General features: G+C 47.7%; 20 non-coding genes across 20 annotated transcripts; 8 read left to right on the top strand and 12 right to left on the bottom strand.

The window, feature by feature from the left end:
* The first annotated feature begins 222 nt into the window (after nucleotides 1-222).
* trnap-ugg (transfer RNA proline (anticodon UGG)) lies at nucleotides 223-294 on the top strand. The gene has a single exon. It is a non-coding gene; the product is annotated as a tRNA-Pro (tRNA).
* Nucleotides 295-663: 369 nt separating this feature from the next.
* On the bottom strand, nucleotides 664-735 carry trnam-cau (transfer RNA methionine (anticodon CAU)). The gene has a single exon. It is a non-coding gene; the product is annotated as a tRNA-Met (tRNA).
* An 877-nt stretch (nucleotides 736-1,612) lies between these two features.
* Nucleotides 1,613-1,694, bottom strand: trnal-aag (transfer RNA leucine (anticodon AAG)). The gene has a single exon. It is a non-coding gene; the product is annotated as a tRNA-Leu (tRNA).
* Nucleotides 1,695-1,859: 165 nt separating this feature from the next.
* On the top strand, nucleotides 1,860-1,931 carry trnap-ugg (transfer RNA proline (anticodon UGG)). The gene has a single exon. It is a non-coding gene; the product is annotated as a tRNA-Pro (tRNA).
* A 1,366-nt stretch (nucleotides 1,932-3,297) lies between these two features.
* trnal-aag (transfer RNA leucine (anticodon AAG)) lies at nucleotides 3,298-3,379 on the bottom strand. Its single transcript has one exon. It is a non-coding gene; the product is annotated as a tRNA-Leu (tRNA).
* Nucleotides 3,380-4,981: 1,602 nt separating this feature from the next.
* Nucleotides 4,982-5,063, bottom strand: trnal-aag (transfer RNA leucine (anticodon AAG)). Its single transcript has one exon. It is a non-coding gene; the product is annotated as a tRNA-Leu (tRNA).
* A 165-nt stretch (nucleotides 5,064-5,228) lies between these two features.
* On the top strand, nucleotides 5,229-5,300 carry trnap-ugg (transfer RNA proline (anticodon UGG)). The gene has a single exon. It is a non-coding gene; the product is annotated as a tRNA-Pro (tRNA).
* A 1,366-nt stretch (nucleotides 5,301-6,666) lies between these two features.
* trnal-aag (transfer RNA leucine (anticodon AAG)) lies at nucleotides 6,667-6,748 on the bottom strand. The gene has a single exon. It is a non-coding gene; the product is annotated as a tRNA-Leu (tRNA).
* Nucleotides 6,749-6,913: 165 nt separating this feature from the next.
* trnap-ugg (transfer RNA proline (anticodon UGG)) lies at nucleotides 6,914-6,985 on the top strand. The gene has a single exon. It is a non-coding gene; the product is annotated as a tRNA-Pro (tRNA).
* Nucleotides 6,986-8,351: 1,366 nt separating this feature from the next.
* On the bottom strand, nucleotides 8,352-8,433 carry trnal-aag (transfer RNA leucine (anticodon AAG)). Its single transcript has one exon. It is a non-coding gene; the product is annotated as a tRNA-Leu (tRNA).
* A 1,602-nt stretch (nucleotides 8,434-10,035) lies between these two features.
* On the bottom strand, nucleotides 10,036-10,117 carry trnal-aag (transfer RNA leucine (anticodon AAG)). The gene has a single exon. It is a non-coding gene; the product is annotated as a tRNA-Leu (tRNA).
* Nucleotides 10,118-10,282: 165 nt separating this feature from the next.
* On the top strand, nucleotides 10,283-10,354 carry trnap-ugg (transfer RNA proline (anticodon UGG)). The gene has a single exon. It is a non-coding gene; the product is annotated as a tRNA-Pro (tRNA).
* A 1,366-nt stretch (nucleotides 10,355-11,720) lies between these two features.
* On the bottom strand, nucleotides 11,721-11,802 carry trnal-aag (transfer RNA leucine (anticodon AAG)). Its single transcript has one exon. It is a non-coding gene; the product is annotated as a tRNA-Leu (tRNA).
* Nucleotides 11,803-13,404: 1,602 nt separating this feature from the next.
* Nucleotides 13,405-13,486, bottom strand: trnal-aag (transfer RNA leucine (anticodon AAG)). Its single transcript has one exon. It is a non-coding gene; the product is annotated as a tRNA-Leu (tRNA).
* Nucleotides 13,487-13,651: 165 nt separating this feature from the next.
* trnap-ugg (transfer RNA proline (anticodon UGG)) lies at nucleotides 13,652-13,723 on the top strand. The gene has a single exon. It is a non-coding gene; the product is annotated as a tRNA-Pro (tRNA).
* A 1,366-nt stretch (nucleotides 13,724-15,089) lies between these two features.
* Nucleotides 15,090-15,171, bottom strand: trnal-aag (transfer RNA leucine (anticodon AAG)). Its single transcript has one exon. It is a non-coding gene; the product is annotated as a tRNA-Leu (tRNA).
* Nucleotides 15,172-15,336: 165 nt separating this feature from the next.
* On the top strand, nucleotides 15,337-15,408 carry trnap-ugg (transfer RNA proline (anticodon UGG)). Its single transcript has one exon. It is a non-coding gene; the product is annotated as a tRNA-Pro (tRNA).
* A 1,366-nt stretch (nucleotides 15,409-16,774) lies between these two features.
* Nucleotides 16,775-16,856, bottom strand: trnal-aag (transfer RNA leucine (anticodon AAG)). Its single transcript has one exon. It is a non-coding gene; the product is annotated as a tRNA-Leu (tRNA).
* Nucleotides 16,857-18,458: 1,602 nt separating this feature from the next.
* Nucleotides 18,459-18,540, bottom strand: trnal-aag (transfer RNA leucine (anticodon AAG)). The gene has a single exon. It is a non-coding gene; the product is annotated as a tRNA-Leu (tRNA).
* Nucleotides 18,541-18,705: 165 nt separating this feature from the next.
* Nucleotides 18,706-18,777, top strand: trnap-ugg (transfer RNA proline (anticodon UGG)). The gene has a single exon. It is a non-coding gene; the product is annotated as a tRNA-Pro (tRNA).
* The last annotated feature ends 1,147 nt before the right edge of the window (nucleotides 18,778-19,924 follow it).

Here is a 19,924-nt window from a genome sequence, read left to right as displayed (position 1 = left end):
GCCTCCTGAGAGACTGGAGCCTTAATCCAGCGCCTTAGACCACTCGGACAGACTACCGGCAAAGACGCCCTTCCCTCGTGTCTGCAGCTTTTTTTCCCCTGTTTCTTTTTTCCGCTAAGCCATACTCACGTGCGACACATGCCCTACATTGGACATTTCATGTTCCTTGCAAATCTAAGCATGTTTTCGACGAGACAGCCCGCAACGTTTCCTCTTCCGCTTGGCTCGTTGGTCTAGGGGTATGATTCTCGCTTTGGGTGCGAGAGGTCCCGGGTTCAAATCCCGGACGAGCCCAAAACGAAGGGGACTGTTTAGTTTCTGATGAACTGTGCAGGAGAGGAATATTGGGTGCCAGAGCCCAAATCCAGGCCCAAGACTTGAGCCCTGCTTCCACCAAACACCTTTGGAACCACAGGTAACCCTTCAGACATGGTAGCTAGACCCTAGCACCACCTGGGCCTGGTCACTGTATTGCCTTATTACCGGTGACACAGAGGGAAGTCCGCACCTCGTTTTATTGTGCGTTGCCTGGGGTGTGGGTATTGTGAAAACAGTGATGTAGTGGCTTTAAGTAGCTTTAGACTAGGAGCTAAGTGAAAACATGGCAAAGCGAACATGGGTGGAAGGGAGAGGGACATACTCCTCATCCAGAGCATTTAGGATTAGCAGAGGATGGTTTCGATCCATCGACCTCTGGGTTATGGGCCCAGCACGCTTCCGCTGCGCCACTCTGCTCAATGTTTCAAATCCAGGGGTTTAAAAACCTGTGGTTCAATGTTGTGGGCACCTTTGGGAACTTGAGGGAACCAAGATTTCAGCAGCAATGGATGCCGCAATCAGGGCAATGGGAGCATGGAAGTAAAGTAAAGAGACATTATTTTGATCCAAAGTTTTAACAGTCAGCAGAGGGTGGTTTGGATTGACCGACATCTGGTTTATGAGCGTAGCACGCTTGGTTCAATATTGTGCGAATCTTTGGGAACCTGTGGCAACCAAGCTTAACCAATGTACAAGCTGAAAAATTAAGCATTTGGTGGACCTTGCGGTGATCCTTTTTCTAGTGATTTTCCCAATCCCATCCAATAATCTTGAATGTGTCCACTTGAGACACTTGTGGCAATGGAAAGCCCAGTCATTTGCTAACATGGCAAAGTGGGCATGGATGGAAAGGATAGAAACATCCTCCCACCTGGCCTGACCTCTACCTCATTTTTTCAGTATCGCTCCTGCTCTGCTCAGTGGTGTTTCACAAACTCTAGTCAAGGTACTCAACTCTCAGTGATTATTGCTCCCTGTCAATGAAGATTCTCAGTCATCCCAGTCATGGTAATCATAAGTGTTATATTGTAGGCAAGTGGACTTGCTTGCATTTCACTCTGCTTATGCCTGGCTGCAAAAGACTGCTTTGTCGTCTTAAACCGTAGCAATGTGAATGTGGATGGAATTGGTAGAGTCAGCACGGAGCCAGCCAAACATTCGCTCGTCTTTTAGTAACAGAGGTTGCTTCCCACAAGTCTTATAGCCTTACGTACACCAATAAGAGGTGCTTGCAATTTGGGACAACATCAGGCTACCACCTGAGTCACTTTATCTGATATCAGACACTGTCAAATGGCAGTGGTGGGATTTGAACCCACGCCTCCTGAGAGACTGGAGCCTTAATCCAGCGCCTTAGACCACTCGGCCACACTACCGGCAAGGAAGCCCTTCCCTTGTGTCTGCAGCTTTTTTTCCCCTGTTTCTTTTTTCCGCTAAGCCATACTCACGTGCGACACATGCCCTACATTGGACATTTCATGTTCCTTGCAGATCTAAGCATGTTTTCGACGAGACAGCCCACAACATTTCCTCTTCCGCTTGGCTCGTTGGTCTAGAGGTATGATTCTCGCTTTGGGTGCGAGAGGTCCCGGGTTCAAATCCCGGACGAGCCCAAAAGCAAGAGCGCTAAGGAGGTGACTGTTTAGTTTCTGAGGAACTGTGCAGGAGAGGAATATTGGGTGCCAGAGCCCAAATCCAGGCCCAAGACTTGAGCCCTGCTTCCACCAAACACCTTTGGTATGGTACCTTTGGAACCACAGGTAACCCTTCAGACATGGTAGCTAGACCCTAGCACCACAACCACAAACGGTAGTCTTCATGTGGGCCTGGTCACTGTATTGCCTTATTACCGGTGACACAGAGGGAAGTCCGCACCTCGTTTTATTGTGTGTTGCCTGGGGTGTGGGTATTGTGAAAACAGTGATGTAGTGGCTTTAAGTAGCTTTAGACTAGGAGCTAAGTGAAAATATGGCAAAGCGAACATGGGTGGAAGGGAGAGGGACATATTCCTCATCCAGAGCATTTAGGATTAGCAGAGGATGGTTTCGATCCATCGACCTCTGGGTTATGGGCCCAGCACGCTTCCGCTGCGCCACTCTGCTCAATGTTTCAAATCCAGGGGTTTAAAAACCTGTGGTTCAATGTTGTGGGCACCTTTGGGAACTTGAGGGAACCAAGATTTCAGCAGCAATGGATGCCGCAATCAGGGCAATGGGAGCATGGAAGTAAAGTAAAGAGACATTATGTTGATCCAAAGTTTTAACAGTCAGCAGAGGGTGGTTTGGATTGACCGACATCTGGTTTATGAGCGTAGCACGCTTGGTTCAATATTGTGCGAATCTTTGGGAACCTGTGGCAACCAAGCTTAACCAATGTACAGGCTGAAAAATTAAGCATTTGGTGGACCTTGCGGTGATCCTTTTTCTAGTGATTTTCCCAATCCCATCCAATAATCTTGAACGTGTCCACTTGAGACACTTGTGGCAATGGAAAGCCCAGTCATTTGCTAACATGGCAAAGTGAGCATGGATGGAAAGGATAGAAACATCCTCCCACCTGGCCTGACCTCTACCTCATTTTTTCAGTATCGCTCCTGCTCTGCTCAGTGGTGTTTCACAAACTCTAGTCAAGGTACTCAACTCTCAGTGATTATTGCTCCCTGTCAATGAAGATTCTCAGTCATCCCAGTCATGGTAATCATAAGTGTTATATTGTAGGCAAGTGGACTTGCTTGCATTTCACTCTGCTTATGCCTGGCTGCAAAAGACTGCTTTGTCATCTTAAACCATAGCAATGTGAATGTGGATGGAATTGGTAGAGTCAGCACGGAGCCAGCCAAACATCCGCTCGTCTTTTGGTAACAGAGGTTGCTTCCCACAAGTCTTATAGCCTTACGTACACCAATAAGAGGTGCTTGCAATTTGGGACAACATCAGGCTACCACCTGAGTCACTTTATCTGATATCAGACATTGTCAAATGGCAGTGGTGGGATTTGAACCCACGCCTCCTGAGAGACTGGAGCCTTAATCCAGCGCCTTAGACCACTCGGCCACACGACCGGCAAGGAAGCCCTTCCCTTGTGTCTGCAGCTTTTTTTCCCCTGTTTCTTTTTTCCGCTAAGCCATACTCACGTGCGACACATGCCCTACATTGGACATTTCATGTTCCTTGCAGATCTAAGCATGTTTTCGATGAGACAGCCCACAACATTTCCTCTTCCGCTTGGCTCGTTGGTCTAGAGGTATGATTCTCGCTTTGGGTGCGAGAGGTCTTGGTTCAAATCCCGGACGAGCCCAAAAGCAAGAGCGCTACGGAGGTGACTGTTTAGTTTCTGAGGAACTGTGCAGGAGAGGAATATTGGGTGCCAGAGCCCAAATCCAGGCCCAAGACTTGAGCCCTGCTTCCACCAAACACCTTTGGTATGGTACCTTTGGAACCACAGGTAACCCTTCAGACATGGTAGCTAGACCCTAGCACCACAACCACAAACGGTAGTCTTCATGTGGGCCTGGTCACTGTATTGCCTTATTACCGGTGACACAGAGGGAAGTCCGCACCTCGTTTTATTGTGTGTTGCCTGGGGTGTGGGTATTGTGAAAACAGTGATGTAGTGGCTTTAAGTAGCTTTAGACTAGGAGCTAAGTGAAAATATGGCAAAGCGAACATGGGTGGAAGGGAGAGGGACATACTCCTCATCCAGAGCATTTAGAATTAGCAGAGGATGGTTTCGATCCATCGACCTCTGGGTTATGGGCCCAGCACGCTTCCGCTGCGCCACTCTGCTCAATGTTTCAAATCCAGGGGTTTAAAAACCTGTGGTTCAATGTTGTGGGCACCTTTGGGAACTTGAGGGAACCAAGATTTCAGCAGCAATGGATGCCGCAATCAGGGCAATGGGAGCATGGAAGTAAAGTAAAGAGACATTATGTTGATCCAAAGTTTTAACAGTCAGCAGAGGGTGGTTTGGATTGACCGACATCTGGTTTATGAGCGTAGCACACTTGGTTCAATATTGTGCGAATCTTTGGGAACCTGTGGCAACCAAGCTTAACCAATGTACAGGCTGAAAAATTAAGCATTTGGTGGACCTTGCGGTGATCCTTTTTCTAGTGATTTTCCCAATCCCATCCAATAATCTTGAACGTGTCCACTTGAGACACTTGTGGCAATGGAAAGCCCAGTCATTTGCTAACATGGCAAAGTGAGCATGGATGGAAAGGATAGAAACATCCTCCCACCTGGCCTGACCTCTACCTCATTTTTTCAGTATCGCTCCTGCTCTGCTCAGTGGTGTTTCACAAACTCTAGTCAAGGTACTCAACTCTCAGTGATTATTGCTCCCTGTCAATGAAGATTCTCAGTCATCCCAGTCATGGTAATCATAAGTGTTATATTGTAGGCAAGTGGACTTGCTTGCATTTCACTCTGCTTATGCCTGGCTGCAAAAGACTGCTTTGTCATCTTAAACCATAGCAATGTGAATGTGGATGGAATTGGTAGAGTCAGCACGGAGCCAGCCAAACATCCGCTCGTCTTTTGGTAACAGAGGTTGCTTCCCACAAGTCTTATAGCCTTACGTACACCAATAAGAGGTGCTTGCAATTTGGGACAACATCAGGCTACCACCTGAGTCACTTTATCTGATATCAGACATTGTCAAATGGCAGTGGTGGGATTTGAACCCACGCCTCCTGAGAGACTGGAGCCTTAATCCAGCGCCTTAGACCACTCGGCCACACTACCGGCAAGGAAGCCCTTCCCTTGGGTCTGCAGCTTTTTTTCCCCTGTTTCTTTTTTCCGCTAAGCCATACTCACGTGCGACACATGCCCTACATTGGACATTTCATGTTCCTTGCAGATCTAAGCATGTTTTCGATGAGACAGCCCACAACATTTCCTCTTCCGCTTGGCTCGTTGGTCTAGAGGTATGATTCTCGCTTTGGGTGCGAGAGGTCCCGGGTTCAAATCCCGGACGAGCCCAAAAGCAAGAGCGCTAAGGAGGTGACTGTTTAGTTTCTGAGGAACTGTGCAGGAGAGGAATATTGGGTGCCAGAGCCCAAATCCAGGCCCAAGACTTGAGCCCTGCTTCCACCAAACACCTTTGGTATGGTACCTTTGGAACCACAGGTAACCCTTCAGACATGGTAGCTAGACCCTAGCACCACAACCACAAACGGTAGTCTTCATGTGGGCCTGGTCACTGTATTGCCTTATTACCGGTGACACAGAGGGAAGTCCGCACCTCGTTTTATTGTGCGTTGCCTGGGGTGTGGGTATTGTGAAAACAGTGATGTAGTGGCTTTAAGTAGCTTTAGACTAGGAGCTAAGTGAAAATATGGCAAAGCGAACATGGGTGGAAGGGAGAGGGACATACTCCTCATCCAGAGCATTTAGGATTAGCAGAGGATGGTTTCGATCCATCGACCTCTGGGTTATGGGCCCAGCACGCTTCCGCTGCGCCACTCTGCTCAATGTTTCAAATCCAGGGGTTTAAAAACCTGTGGTTCAATGTTGTGGGCACCTTTGGGAACTTGAGGGAACCAAGATTTCAGCAGCAATGGATGCCACAATCAGGGCAATGGGAGCATGGAAGTAAAGTAAAGAGACATTATGTTGATCCAAAGTTTTAACAGTCAGCAGAGGGTGGTTTGGATTGACCGACATCTGGTTTATGAGCGTAGCACGCTTGGTTCAATATTGTGCGAATCTTTGGGAACCTGTGGCAACCAAGCTTAACCAATGTACAGGCTGAAAAATTAAGCATTTGGTGGACCTTGCGGTGATCCTTTTTCTAGTGATTTTCCCAATCCCATCCAATAATCTTGAACGTGTCCACTTGAGACACTTGTGGCAATGGAAAGCCCAGTCATTTGCTAACATGGCAAAGTGAGCATGGATGGAAAGGATAGAAACATCCTCCCACCTGGCCTGACCTCTACCTCATTTTTTCAGTATCGCTCCTGCTCTGCTCAGTGGTGTTTCACAAACTCTAGTCAAGGTACTCAACTCTCAGTGATTATTGCTCCCTGTCAATGAAGATTCTCAGTCATCCCAGTCATGGTAATCATAAGTGTTATATTGTAGGCAAGTGGACTTGCTTGCATTTCACTCTGCTTATGCCTGGCTGCAAAAGACTGCTTTGTCATCTTAAACCATAGCAATGTGAATGTGGATGGAATTGGTAGAGTCAGCACGGAGCCAGCCAAACATCCGCTCGTCTTTTGGTAACAGAGGTTGCTTCCCACAAGTCTTATAGCCTTACGTACACCAATAAGAGGTGCTTGCAATTTGGGACAACATCAGGCTACCACCTGAGTCACTTTATCTGATATCAGACATTGTCAAATGGCAGTGGTGGAATTTGAACCCACGCCTCCTGAGAGACTGGAGCCTTAATCCAGCGCCTTAGACCACTCGGCCACACTACCGGCAAGGAAGCCCTTCCCTTGTGTCTGCAGCTTTTTTTCCCCTGTTTCTTTTTTCCGCTAAGCCATACTCACGTGCGACACATGCCCTACATTGGACATTTCATGTTCCTTGCAGATCTCAGCATGTTTTCGACGAGACAGCCCACAACGTTTCCTCTTCCGCTTGGCTCGTTGGTCTAGGGGTATGATTCTCGCTTTGGGTGCGAGAGGTCCCGGGTTCAAATCCCGGACGAGCCCAAAAGCAAGAGCGCTACGGAGGTGACTGTTTAGTTTCTGAGGAACTGTGCAGGAGAGGAATATTGGGTGCCAGAGCCCAAATCCAGGCCCAAGACTTGAGCCCTGCTTCCACCAAACACCTTTGGTATGGTACCTTTGGAACCACAGGTAACCCTTCAGACATGGTAGCTAGACCCTAGCACCACAACCACAAACGGTAGTCTTCATGTGGGCCTGGTCACTGTATTGCCTTATTACCGGTGACACAGAGGGAAGTCCGCACCTCGTTTTATTGTGTGTTGCCTGGGGTGTGGGTATTGTGAAAACAGTGATGTAGTGGCTTTAAGTAGCTTTAGACTAGGAGCTAAGTGAAAATATGGCAAAGCGAACATGGGTGGAAGGGAGAGGGACATATTCCTCATCCAGAGCATTTAGAATTAGCAGAGGATGGTTTCGATCCATCGACCTCTGGGTTATGGGCCCAGCACGCTTCCGCTGCGCCACTCTGCTCAATGTTTCAAATCCAGGGGTTTAAAAACCTGTGGTTCAATGTTGTGGGCACCTTTGGGAACTTGAGGGAACCAAGATTTCAGCAGCAATGGATGCCGCAATCAGGGCAATGGGAGCATGGAAGTAAAGTAAAGAGACATTATGTTGATCCAAAGTTTTAACAGTCAGCAGAGGGTGGTTTGGATTGACCGACATCTGGTTTATGAGCGTAGCACGCTTGGTTCAATATTGTGCGAATCTTTGGGAACCTGTGGCAACCAAGCTTAACCAATGTACAGGCTGAAAAATTAAGCATTTGGTGGACCTTGCGGTGATCCTTTTTCTAGTGATTTTCCCAATCCCATCCAATAATCTTGAACGTGTCCACTTGAGACACTTGTGGCAATGGAAAGCCCAGTCATTTGCTAACATGGCAAAGTGAGCATGGATGGAAAGGATAGAAACATCCTCCCACCTGGCCTGACCTCTACCTCATTTTTTCAGTATCGCTCCTGCTCTGCTCAGTGGTGTTTCACAAACTCTAGTCAAGGTACTCAACTCTCAGTGATTATTGCTCCCTGTCAATGAAGATTCTCAGTCATCCCAGTCATGGTAATCATAAGTGTTATATTGTAGGCAAGTGGACTTGCTTGCATTTCACTCTGCTTATGCCTGGCTGCAAAAGACTGCTTTGTCATCTTAAACCATAGCAATGTGAATGTGGATGGAATTGGTAGAGTCAGCACGGAGCCAGCCAAACATCCGCTCGTCTTTTGGTAACAGAGGTTGCTTCCCACAAGTCTTATAGCCTTACGTACACCAATAAGAGGTGCTTGCAATTTGGGACAACATCAGGCTACCACCTGAGTCACTTTATCTGATATCAGACATTGTCAAATGGCAGTGGTGGGATTTGAACCCACGCCTCCTGAGAGACTGGAGCCTTAATCCAGCGCCTTAGACCACTCGGCCACACTACCGGCAAGGAAGCCCTTCCCTTGGGTCTGCAGCTTTTTTTCCCCTGTTTCTTTTTTCCGCTAAGCCATACTCACGTGCGACACATGCCCTACATTGGACATTTCATGTTCCTTGCAGATCTAAGCATGTTTTCGATGAGACAGCCCACAACATTTCCTCTTCCGCTTGGCTCGTTGGTCTAGAGGTATGATTCTCGCTTTGGGTGCGAGAGGTCTTGGTTCAAATCCCGGACGAGCCCAAAAGCAAGAGCGCTACGGAGGTGACTGTTTAGTTTCTGAGGAACTGTGCAGGAGAGGAATATTGGGTGCCAGAGCCCAAATCCAGGCCCAAGACTTGAGCCCTGCTTCCACCAAACACCTTTGGTATGGTACCTTTGGAACCACAGGTAACCCTTCAGACATGGTAGCTAGACCCTAGCACCACAACCACAAACGGTAGTCTTCATGTGGGCCTGGTCACTGTATTGCCTTATTACCGGTGACACAGAGGGAAGTCCGCACCTCGTTTTATTGTGCGTTGCCTGGGGTGTGGGTATTGTGAAAACAGTGATGTAGTGGCTTTAAGTAGCTTTAGACTAGGAGCTAAGTGAAAATATGGCAAAGCGAACATGGGTGGAAGGGAGAGGGACATACTCCTCATCCAGAGCATTTAGGATTAGCAGAGGATGGTTTCGATCCATCGACCTCTGGGTTATGGGCCCAGCACGCTTCCGCTGCGCCACTCTGCTCAATGTTTCAAATCCAGGGGTTTAAAAACCTGTGGTTCAATGTTGTGGGCACCTTTGGGAACTTGAGGGAACCAAGATTTCAGCAGCAATGGATGCCACAATCAGGGCAATGGGAGCATGGAAGTAAAGTAAAGAGACATTATGTTGATCCAAAGTTTTAACAGTCAGCAGAGGGTGGTTTGGATTGACCGACATCTGGTTTATGAGCGTAGCACGCTTGGTTCAATATTGTGCGAATCTTTGGGAACCTGTGGCAACCAAGCTTAACCAATGTACAGGCTGAAAAATTAAGCATTTGGTGGACCTTGCGGTGATCCTTTTTCTAGTGATTTTCCCAATCCCATCCAATAATCTTGAACGTGTCCACTTGAGACACTTGTGGCAATGGAAAGCCCAGTCATTTGCTAACATGGCAAAGTGAGCATGGATGGAAAGGATAGAAACATCCTCCCACCTGGCCTGACCTCTACCTCATTTTTTCAGTATCGCTCCTGCTCTGCTCAGTGGTGTTTCACAAACTCTAGTCAAGGTACTCAACTCTCAGTGATTATTGCTCCCTGTCAATGAAGATTCTCAGTCATCCCAGTCATGGTAATCATAAGTGTTATATTGTAGGCAAGTGGACTTGCTTGCATTTCACTCTGCTTATGCCTGGCTGCAAAAGACTGCTTTGTCATCTTAAACCATAGCAATGTGAATGTGGATGGAATTGGTAGAGTCAGCACGGAGCCAGCCAAACATCCGCTCGTCTTTTGGTAACAGAGGTTGCTTCCCACAAGTCTTATAGCCTTACGTACACCAATAAGAGGTGCTTGCAATTTGGGACAACATCAGGCTACCACCTGAGTCACTTTATCTGATATCAGACATTGTCAAATGGCAGTGGTGGAATTTGAACCCACGCCTCCTGAGAGACTGGAGCCTTAATCCAGCGCCTTAGACCACTCGGCCACACTACCGGCAAGGAAGCCCTTCCCTTGTGTCTGCAGCTTTTTTTCCCCTGTTTCTTTTTTCCGCTAAGCCATACTCACGTGCGACACATGCCCTACATTGGACATTTCATGTTCCTTGCAGATCTCAGCATGTTTTCGACGAGACAGCCCACAACGTTTCCTCTTCCGCTTGGCTCGTTGGTCTAGGGGTATGATTCTCGCTTTGGGTGCGAGAGGTCCCGGGTTCAAATCCCGGACGAGCCCAAAAGCAAGAGCGCTACGGAGGTGACTGTTTAGTTTCTGAGGAACTGTGCAGGAGAGGAATATTGGGTGCCAGAGCCCAAATCCAGGCCCAAGACTTGAGCCCTGCTTCCACCAAACACCTTTGGTATGGTACCTTTGGAACCACAGGTAACCCTTCAGACATGGTAGCTAGACCCTAGCACCACAACCACAAACGGTAGTCTTCATGTGGGCCTGGTCACTGTATTGCCTTATTACCGGTGACACAGAGGGAAGTCCGCACCTCGTTTTATTGTGTGTTGCCTGGGGTGTGGGTATTGTGAAAACAGTGATGTAGTGGCTTTAAGTAGCTTTAGACTAGGAGCTAAGTGAAAATATGGCAAAGCGAACATGGGTGGAAGGGAGAGGGACATATTCCTCATCCAGAGCATTTAGAATTAGCAGAGGATGGTTTCGATCCATCGACCTCTGGGTTATGGGCCCAGCACGCTTCCGCTGCGCCACTCTGCTCAATGTTTCAAATCCAGGGGTTTAAAAACCTGTGGTTCAATGTTGTGGGCACCTTTGGGAACTTGAGGGAACCAAGATTTCAGCAGCAATGGATGCCGCAATCAGGGCAATGGGAGCATGGAAGTAAAGTAAAGAGACATTATGTTGATCCAAAGTTTTAACAGTCAGCAGAGGGTGGTTTGGATTGACCGACATCTGGTTTATGAGCGTAGCACGCTTGGTTCAATATTGTGCGAATCTTTGGGAACCTGTGGCAACCAAGCTTAACCAATGTACAGGCTGAAAAATTAAGCATTTGGTGGACCTTGCGGTGATCCTTTTTCTAGTGATTTTCCCAATCCCATCCAATAATCTTGAACGTGTCCACTTGAGACACTTGTGGCAATGGAAAGCCCAGTCATTTGCTAACATGGCAAAGTGAGCATGGATGGAAAGGATAGAAACATCCTCCCACCTGGCCTGACCTCTACCTCATTTTTTCAGTATCGCTCCTGCTCTGCTCAGTGGTGTTTCACAAACTCTAGTCAAGGTACTCAACTCTCAGTGATTATTGCTCCCTGTCAATGAAGATTCTCAGTCATCCCAGTCATGGTAATCATAAGTGTTATATTGTAGGCAAGTGGACTTGCTTGCATTTCACTCTGCTTATGCCTGGCTGCAAAAGACTGCTTTGTCATCTTAAACCATAGCAATGTGAATGTGGATGGAATTGGTAGAGTCAGCACGGAGCCAGCCAAACATCCGCTCGTCTTTTGGTAACAGAGGTTGCTTCCCACAAGTCTTATAGCCTTACGTACACCAATAAGAGGTGCTTGCAATTTGGGACAACATCAGGCTACCACCTGAGTCACTTTATCTGATATCAGACATTGTCAAATGGCAGTGGTGGGATTTGAACCCACGCCTCCTGAGAGACTGGAGCCTTAATCCAGCGCCTTAGACCACTCGGCCACACTACCGGCAAGGAAGCCCTTCCCTTGTGTCTGCAGCTTTTTTTCCCCTGTTTCTTTTTTCCGCTAAGCCATACTCACGTGCGACACATGCCCTACATTGGACATTTCATGTTCCTTGCAGATCTAAGCATGTTTTCGATGAGACAGCCCACAACATTTCCTCTTCCGCTTGGCTCGTTGGTCTAGAGGTATGATTCTCGCTTTGGGTGCGAGAGGTCTTGGTTCAAATCCCGGACGAGCCCAAAAGCAAGAGCGCTACGGAGGTGACTGTTTAGTTTCTGAGGAACTGTGCAGGAGAGGAATATTGGGTGCCAGAGCCCAAATCCAGGCCCAAGACTTGAGCCCTGCTTCCACCAAACACCTTTGGTATGGTACCTTTGGAACCACAGGTAACCCTTCAGACATGGTAGCTAGACCCTAGCACCACAACCACAAACGGTAGTCTTCATGTGGGCCTGGTCACTGTATTGCCTTATTACCGGTGACACAGAGGGAAGTCCGCACCTCGTTTTATTGTGTGTTGCCTGGGGTGTGGGTATTGTGAAAACAGTGATGTAGTGGCTTTAAGTAGCTTTAGACTAGGAGCTAAGTGAAAATATGGCAAAGCGAACATGGGTGGAAGGGAGAGGGACATACTCCTCATCCAGAGCATTTAGAATTAGCAGAGGATGGTTTCGATCCATCGACCTCTGGGTTATGGGCCCAGCACGCTTCCGCTGCGCCACTCTGCTCAATGTTTCAAATCCAGGGGTTTAAAAACCTGTGGTTCAATGTTGTGGGCACCTTTGGGAACTTGAGGGAACCAAGATTTCAGCAGCAATGGATGCCGCAATCAGGGCAATGGGAGCATGGAAGTAAAGTAAAGAGACATTATGTTGATCCAAAGTTTTAACAGTCAGCAGAGGGTGGTTTGGATTGACCGACATCTGGTTTATGAGCGTAGCACACTTGGTTCAATATTGTGCGAATCTTTGGGAACCTGTGGCAACCAAGCTTAACCAATGTACAGGCTGAAAAATTAAGCATTTGGTGGACCTTGCGGTGATCCTTTTTCTAGTGATTTTCCCAATCCCATCCAATAATCTTGAACGTGTCCACTTGAGACACTTGTGGCAATGGAAAGCCCAGTCATTTGCTAACATGGCAAAGTGAGCATGGATGGAAAGGATAGAAACATCCTCCCACCTGGCCTGACCTCTACCTCATTTTTTCAGTATCGCTCCTGCTCTGCTCAGTGGTGTTTCACAAACTCTAGTCAAGGTACTCAACTCTCAGTGATTATTGCTCCCTGTCAATGAAGATTCTCAGTCATCCCAGTCATGGTAATCATAAGTGTTATATTGTAGGCAAGTGGACTTGCTTGCATTTCACTCTGCTTATGCCTGGCTGCAAAAGACTGCTTTGTCATCTTAAACCATAGCAATGTGAATGTGGATGGAATTGGTAGAGTCAGCACGGAGCCAGCCAAACATCCGCTCGTCTTTTGGTAACAGAGGTTGCTTCCCACAAGTCTTATAGCCTTACGTACACCAATAAGAGGTGCTTGCAATTTGGGACAACATCAGGCTACCACCTGAGTCACTTTATCTGATATCAGACATTGTCAAATGGCAGTGGTGGGATTTGAACCCACGCCTCCTGAGAGACTGGAGCCTTAATCCAGCGCCTTAGACCACTCGGCCACACTACCGGCAAGGAAGCCCTTCCCTTGGGTCTGCAGCTTTTTTTCCCCTGTTTCTTTTTTCCGCTAAGCCATACTCACGTGCGACACATGCCCTACATTGGACATTTCATGTTCCTTGCAGATCTAAGCATGTTTTCGATGAGACAGCCCACAACATTTCCTCTTCCGCTTGGCTCGTTGGTCTAGAGGTATGATTCTCGCTTTGGGTGCGAGAGGTCCCGGGTTCAAATCCCGGACGAGCCCAAAAGCAAGAGCGCTAAGGAGGTGACTGTTTAGTTTCTGAGGAACTGTGCAGGAGAGGAATATTGGGTGCCAGAGCCCAAATCCAGGCCCAAGACTTGAGCCCTGCTTCCACCAAACACCTTTGGTATGGTACCTTTGGAACCACAGGTAACCCTTCAGACATGGTAGCTAGACCCTAGCACCACAACCACAAACGGTAGTCTTCATGTGGGCCTGGTCACTGTATTGCCTTATTACCGGTGACACAGAGGGAAGTCCGCACCTCGTTTTATTGTGCGTTGCCTGGGGTGTGGGTATTGTGAAAACAGTGATGTAGTGGCTTTAAGTAGCTTTAGACTAGGAGCTAAGTGAAAATATGGCAAAGCGAACATGGGTGGAAGGGAGAGGGACATACTCCTCATCCAGAGCATTTAGGATTAGCAGAGGATGGTTTCGATCCATCGACCTCTGGGTTATGGGCCCAGCACGCTTCCGCTGCGCCACTCTGCTCAATGTTTCAAATCCAGGGGTTTAAAAACCTGTGGTTCAATGTTGTGGGCACCTTTGGGAACTTGAGGGAACCAAGATTTCAGCAGCAATGGATGCCACAATCAGGGCAATGGGAGCATGGAAGTAAAGTAAAGAGACATTATGTTGATCCAAAGTTTTAACAGTCAGCAGAGGGTGGTTTGGATTGACCGACATCTGGTTTATGAGCGTAGCACGCTTGGTTCAATATTGTGCGAATCTTTGGGAACCTGTGGCAACCAAGCTTAACCAATGTACAGGCTGAAAAATTAAGCATTTGGTGGACCTTGCGGTGATCCTTTTTCTAGTGATTTTCCCAATCCCATCCAATAATCTTGAACGTGTCCACTTGAGACACTTGTGGCAATGGAAAGCCCAGTCATTTGCTAACATGGCAAAGTGAGCATGGATGGAAAGGATAGAAACATCCTCCCACCTGGCCTGACCTCTACCTCATTTTTTCAGTATCGCTCCTGCTCTGCTCAGTGGTGTTTCACAAACTCTAGTCAAGGTACTCAACTCTCAGTGATTATTGCTCCCTGTCAATGAAGATTCTCAGTCATCCCAGTCATGGTAATCATAAGTGTTATATTGTAGGCAAGTGGACTTGCTTGCATTTCACTCTGCTTATGCCTGGCTGCAAAAGACTGCTTTGTCATCTTAAACCATAGCAATGTGAATGTGGATGGAATTGGTAGAGTCAGCACGGAGCCAGCCAAACATCCGCTCGTCTTTTGGTAACAGAGGTTGCTTCCCACAAGTCTTATAGCCTTACGTACACCAATAAGAGGTGCTTGCAATTTGGGACAACATCAGGCTACCACCTGAGTCACTTTATCTGATATCAGACATTGTCAAATGGCAGTGGTGGGATTTGAACCCACGCCTCCTGAGAGACTGGAGCCTTAATCCAGCGCCTTAGACCACTCGGCCACACTACCGGCAAGGAAGCCCTTCCCTTGGGTCTGCAGCTTTTTTTCCCCTGTTTCTTTTTTCCGCTAAGCCATACTCACGTGCGACACATGCCCTACATTGGACATTTCATGTTCCTTGCAGATCTAAGCATGTTTTCGATGAGACAGCCCACAACATTTCCTCTTCCGCTTGGCTCGTTGGTCTAGAGGTATGATTCTCGCTTTGGGTGCGAGAGGTCCCGGGTTCAAATCCCGGACGAGCCCAAAAGCAAGAGCGCTAAGGAGGTGACTGTTTAGTTTCTGAGGAACTGTGCAGGAGAGGAATATTGGGTGCCAGAGCCCAAATCCAGGCCCAAGACTTGAGCCCTGCTTCCACCAAACACCTTTGGTATGGTACCTTTGGAACCACAGGTAACCCTTCAGACATGGTAGCTAGACCCTAGCACCACAACCACAAACGGTAGTCTTCATGTGGGCCTGGTCACTGTATTGCCTTATTACCGGTGACACAGAGGGAAGTCCGCACCTCGTTTTATTGTGCGTTGCCTGGGGTGTGGGTATTGTGAAAACAGTGATGTAGTGGCTTTAAGTAGCTTTAGACTAGGAGCTAAGTGAAAATATGGCAAAGCGAACATGGGTGGAAGGGAGAGGGACATACTCCTCATCCAGAGCATTTAGGATTAGCAGAGGATGGTTTCGATCCATCGACCTCTGGGTTATGGGCCCAGCACGCTTCCGCTGCGCCACTCTGCTCAATGTTTCAAATCCAGGGGTTTAAAAACCTGTGGTTCAATGTTGTGGGCACCTTTGGGAACTTGAGGGAACCAAGATTTCAGCAGCAATGGATGCCACAATCAGGGCAATGGGAGCATGGAAGTAAAGTAAAGAGACATTATGTTGATCCAAAGTTTTAACAGTCAGCAGAGGGTGGTTTGGATTGACCGACATCTGGTTTATGAGCGTAGCACGCTTGGTTCAATATTGTGCGAATCTTTGGGAACCTGTGGCAACCAAGCTTAACCAATGTACAGGCTGAAAAATTAAGCATTTGGTGGACCTTGCGGTGATCCTTTTTCTAGTGATTTTCCCAATCCCATCCAATAATCTTGAACGTGTCCACTTGAGACACTTGTGGCAATGGAAAGCCCAGTCATTTGCTAACATGGCAAAGTGAGCATGGATGGAAAGGATAGAAACATCCTCCCACCTGGCCTGACCTCTACCTCATTTTTTCAGTATCGCTCCTGCTCTGCTCAGTGGTGTTTCACAAACTCTAGTCAAGGTACTCAACTCTCAGTGATTATTGCTCCCTGTCAATGAAGATTCTCAGTCATCCCAGTCATGGTAATCATAAGTGTTATATTGTAGGCAAGTGGACTTGCTTGCATTTCACTCTGCTTATGCCTGGCTGCAAAAGACTGCTTTGTCATCTTAAACCATAGCAATGTGAATGTGGATGGAATTGGTAGAGTCAGCACGGAGCCAGCCAAACATCCGCTCGTCTTTTGGTAACAGAGGTTGCTTCCCACAAGTCTTATAGCCTTACGTACACCAATAAGAGGTGCTTGCAATTTGGGACAACATCAGGCTACCACCTGAGTCACTTTATCTGATATCAGACATTGTCAAATGGCAGTGGTGGGATTTGAACCCACGCCTCCTGAGAGACTGGAGCCTTAATCCAGCGCCTTAGACCACTCGGCCACACTACCGGCAAGGAAGCCCTTCCCTTGTGTCTGCAGCTTTTTTTCCCCTGTTTCTTTTTTCCGCTAAGCCATACTCACGTGCGACACATGCCCTACATTGGACATTTCATGTTCCTTGCAGATCTCAGCATGTTTTCGACGAGACAGCCCACAACGTTTCCTCTTCCGCTTGGCTCGTTGGTCTAGGGGTATGATTCTCGCTTTGGGTGCGAGAGGTCTTGGTTCAAATCCCGGACGAGCCCAAAAGCAAGAGCGCTACGGAGGTGACTGTTTAGTTTCTGAGGAACTGTGCAGGAGAGGAATATTGGGTGCCAGAGCCCAAATCCAGGCCCAAGACTTGAGCCCTGCTTCCACCAAACACCTTTGGTATGGTACCTTTGGAACCACAGGTAACCCTTCAGACATGGTAGCTAGACCCTAGCACCACAACCACAAACGGTAGTCTTCATGTGGGCCTGGTCACTGTATTGCCTTATTACCGGTGACACAGAGGGAAGTCCGCACCTCGTTTTATTGTGTGTTGCCTGGGGTGTGGGTATTGTGAAAACAGTGATGTAGTGGCTTTAAGTAGCTTTAGACTAGGAGCTAAGTGAAAATATGGCAAAGCGAACATGGGTGGAAGGGAGAGGGACATACTCCTCATCCAGAGCATTTAGAATTAGCAGAGGATGGTTTCGATCCATCGACCTCTGGGTTATGGGCCCAGCACGCTTCCGCTGCGCCACTCTGCTCAATGTTTCAAATCCAGGGGTTTAAAAACCTGTGGTTCAATGTTGTGGGCACCTTTGGGAACTTGAGGGAACCAAGATTTCAGCAGCAATGGATGCCGCAATCAGGGCAATGGGAGCATGGAAGTAAAGTAAAGAGACATTATGTTGATCCAAAGTTTTAACAGTCAGCAGAGGGTGGTTTGGATTGACCGACATCTGGTTTATGAGCGTAGCACGCTTGGTTCAATATTGTGCGAATCTTTGGGAACCTGTGGCAACCAAGCTTAACCAATGTACAGGCTGAAAAATTAAGCATTTGGTGGACCTTGCGGTGATCCTTTTTCTAGTGATTTTCCCAATCCCATCCAATAATCTTGAACGTGTCCACTTGAGACACTTGTGGCAATGGAAAGCCCAGTCATTTGCTAACATGGCAAAGTGAGCATGGATGGAAAGGATAGAAACATCCTCCCACCTGGCCTGACCTCTACCTCATTTTTTCAGTATCGCTCCTGCTCTGCTCAGTGGTGTTTCACAAACTCTAGTCAAGGTACTCAACTCTCAGTGATTATTGCTCCCTGTCAATGAAGATTCTCAGTCATCCCAGTCATGGTAATCATAAGTGTTATATTGTAGGCAAGTGGACTTGCTTGCATTTCACTCTGCTTATGCCTGGCTGCAAAAGACTGCTTTGTCATCTTAAACCATAGCAATGTGAATGTGGATGGAATTGGTAGAGTCAGCACGGAGCCAGCCAAACATCCGCTCGTCTTTTGGTAACAGAGGTTGCTTCCCACAAGTCTTATAGCCTTACGTACACCAATAAGAGGTGCTTGCAATTTGGGACAACATCAGGCTACCACCTGAGTCACTTTATCTGATATCAGACATTGTCAAATGGCAGTGGTGGGATTTGAACCCACGCCTCCTGAGAGACTGGAGCCTTAATCCAGCGCCTTAGACCACTCGGCCACACTACCGGCAAGGAAGCCCTTCCCTTGGGTCTGCAGCTTTTTTTCCCCTGTTTCTTTTTTCCGCTAAGCCATACTCACGTGCGACACATGCCCTACATTGGACATTTCATGTTCCTTGCAGATCTAAGCATGTTTTCGATGAGACAGCCCACAACATTTCCTCTTCCGCTTGGCTCGTTGGTCTAGAGGTATGATTCTCGCTTTGGGTGCGAGAGGTCCCGGGTTCAAATCCCGGACGAGCCCAAAAGCAAGAGCGCTACGGAGGTGACTGTTTAGTTTCTGAGGAACTGTGCAGGAGAGGAATATTGGGTGCCAGAGCCCAAATCCAGGCCCAAGACTTGAGCCCTGCTTCCACCAAACACCTTTGGTATGGTACCTTTGGAACCACAGGTAACCCTTCAGACATGGTAGCTAGACCCTAGCACCACAACCACAAACGGTAGTCTTCATGTGGGCCTGGTCACTGTATTGCCTTATTACCGGTGACACAGAGGGAAGTCCGCACCTCGTTTTATTGTGCGTTGCCTGGGGTGTGGGTATTGTGAAAACAGTGATGTAGTGGCTTTAAGTAGCTTTAGACTAGGAGCTAAGTGAAAATATGGCAAAGCGAACATGGGTGGAAGGGAGAGGGACATACTCCTCATCCAGAGCATTTAGGATTAGCAGAGGATGGTTTCGATCCATCGACCTCTGGGTTATGGGCCCAGCACGCTTCCGCTGCGCCACTCTGCTCAATGTTTCAAATCCAGGGGTTTAAAAACCTGTGGTTCAATGTTGTGGGCACCTTTGGGAACTTGAGGGAACCAAGATTTCAGCAGCAATGGATGCCACAATCAGGGCAATGGGAGCATGGAAGTAAAGTAAAGAGACATTATGTTGATCCAAAGTTTTAACAGTCAGCAGAGGGTGGTTTGGATTGACCGACATCTGGTTTATGAGCGTAGCACGCTTGGTTCAATATTGTGCGAATCTTTGGGAACCTGTGGCAACCAAGCTTAACCAATGTACAGGCTGAAAAATTAAGCATTTGGTGGACCTTGCGGTGATCCTTTTTCTAGTGATTTTCCCAATCCCATCCAATAATCTTGAACGTGTCCACTTGAGACACTTGTGGCAATGGAAAGCCCAGTCATTTGCTAACATGGCAAAGTGAGCATGGATGGAAAGGATAGAAACATCCTCCCACCTGGCCTGACCTCTACCTCATTTTTTCAGTATCGCTCCTGCTCTGCTCAGTGGTGTTTCACAAACTCTAGTCAAGGTACTCAACTCTCAGTGATTATTGCTCCCTGTCAATGAAGATTCTCAGTCATCCCAGTCATGGTAATCATAAGTGTTATATTGTAGGCAAGTGGACTTGCTTGCATTTCACTCTGCTTATGCCTGGCTG

The sequence above is a fragment of the Epinephelus lanceolatus genome, chromosome 7 (genome assembly GCF_041903045.1).
Source record: "Epinephelus lanceolatus isolate andai-2023 chromosome 7, ASM4190304v1, whole genome shotgun sequence".
Taxonomy (NCBI): Eukaryota; Metazoa; Chordata; class Actinopteri; order Perciformes; family Serranidae; genus Epinephelus; species Epinephelus lanceolatus.
This window is presented reverse-complemented; position numbering and strand designations above follow the sequence as displayed.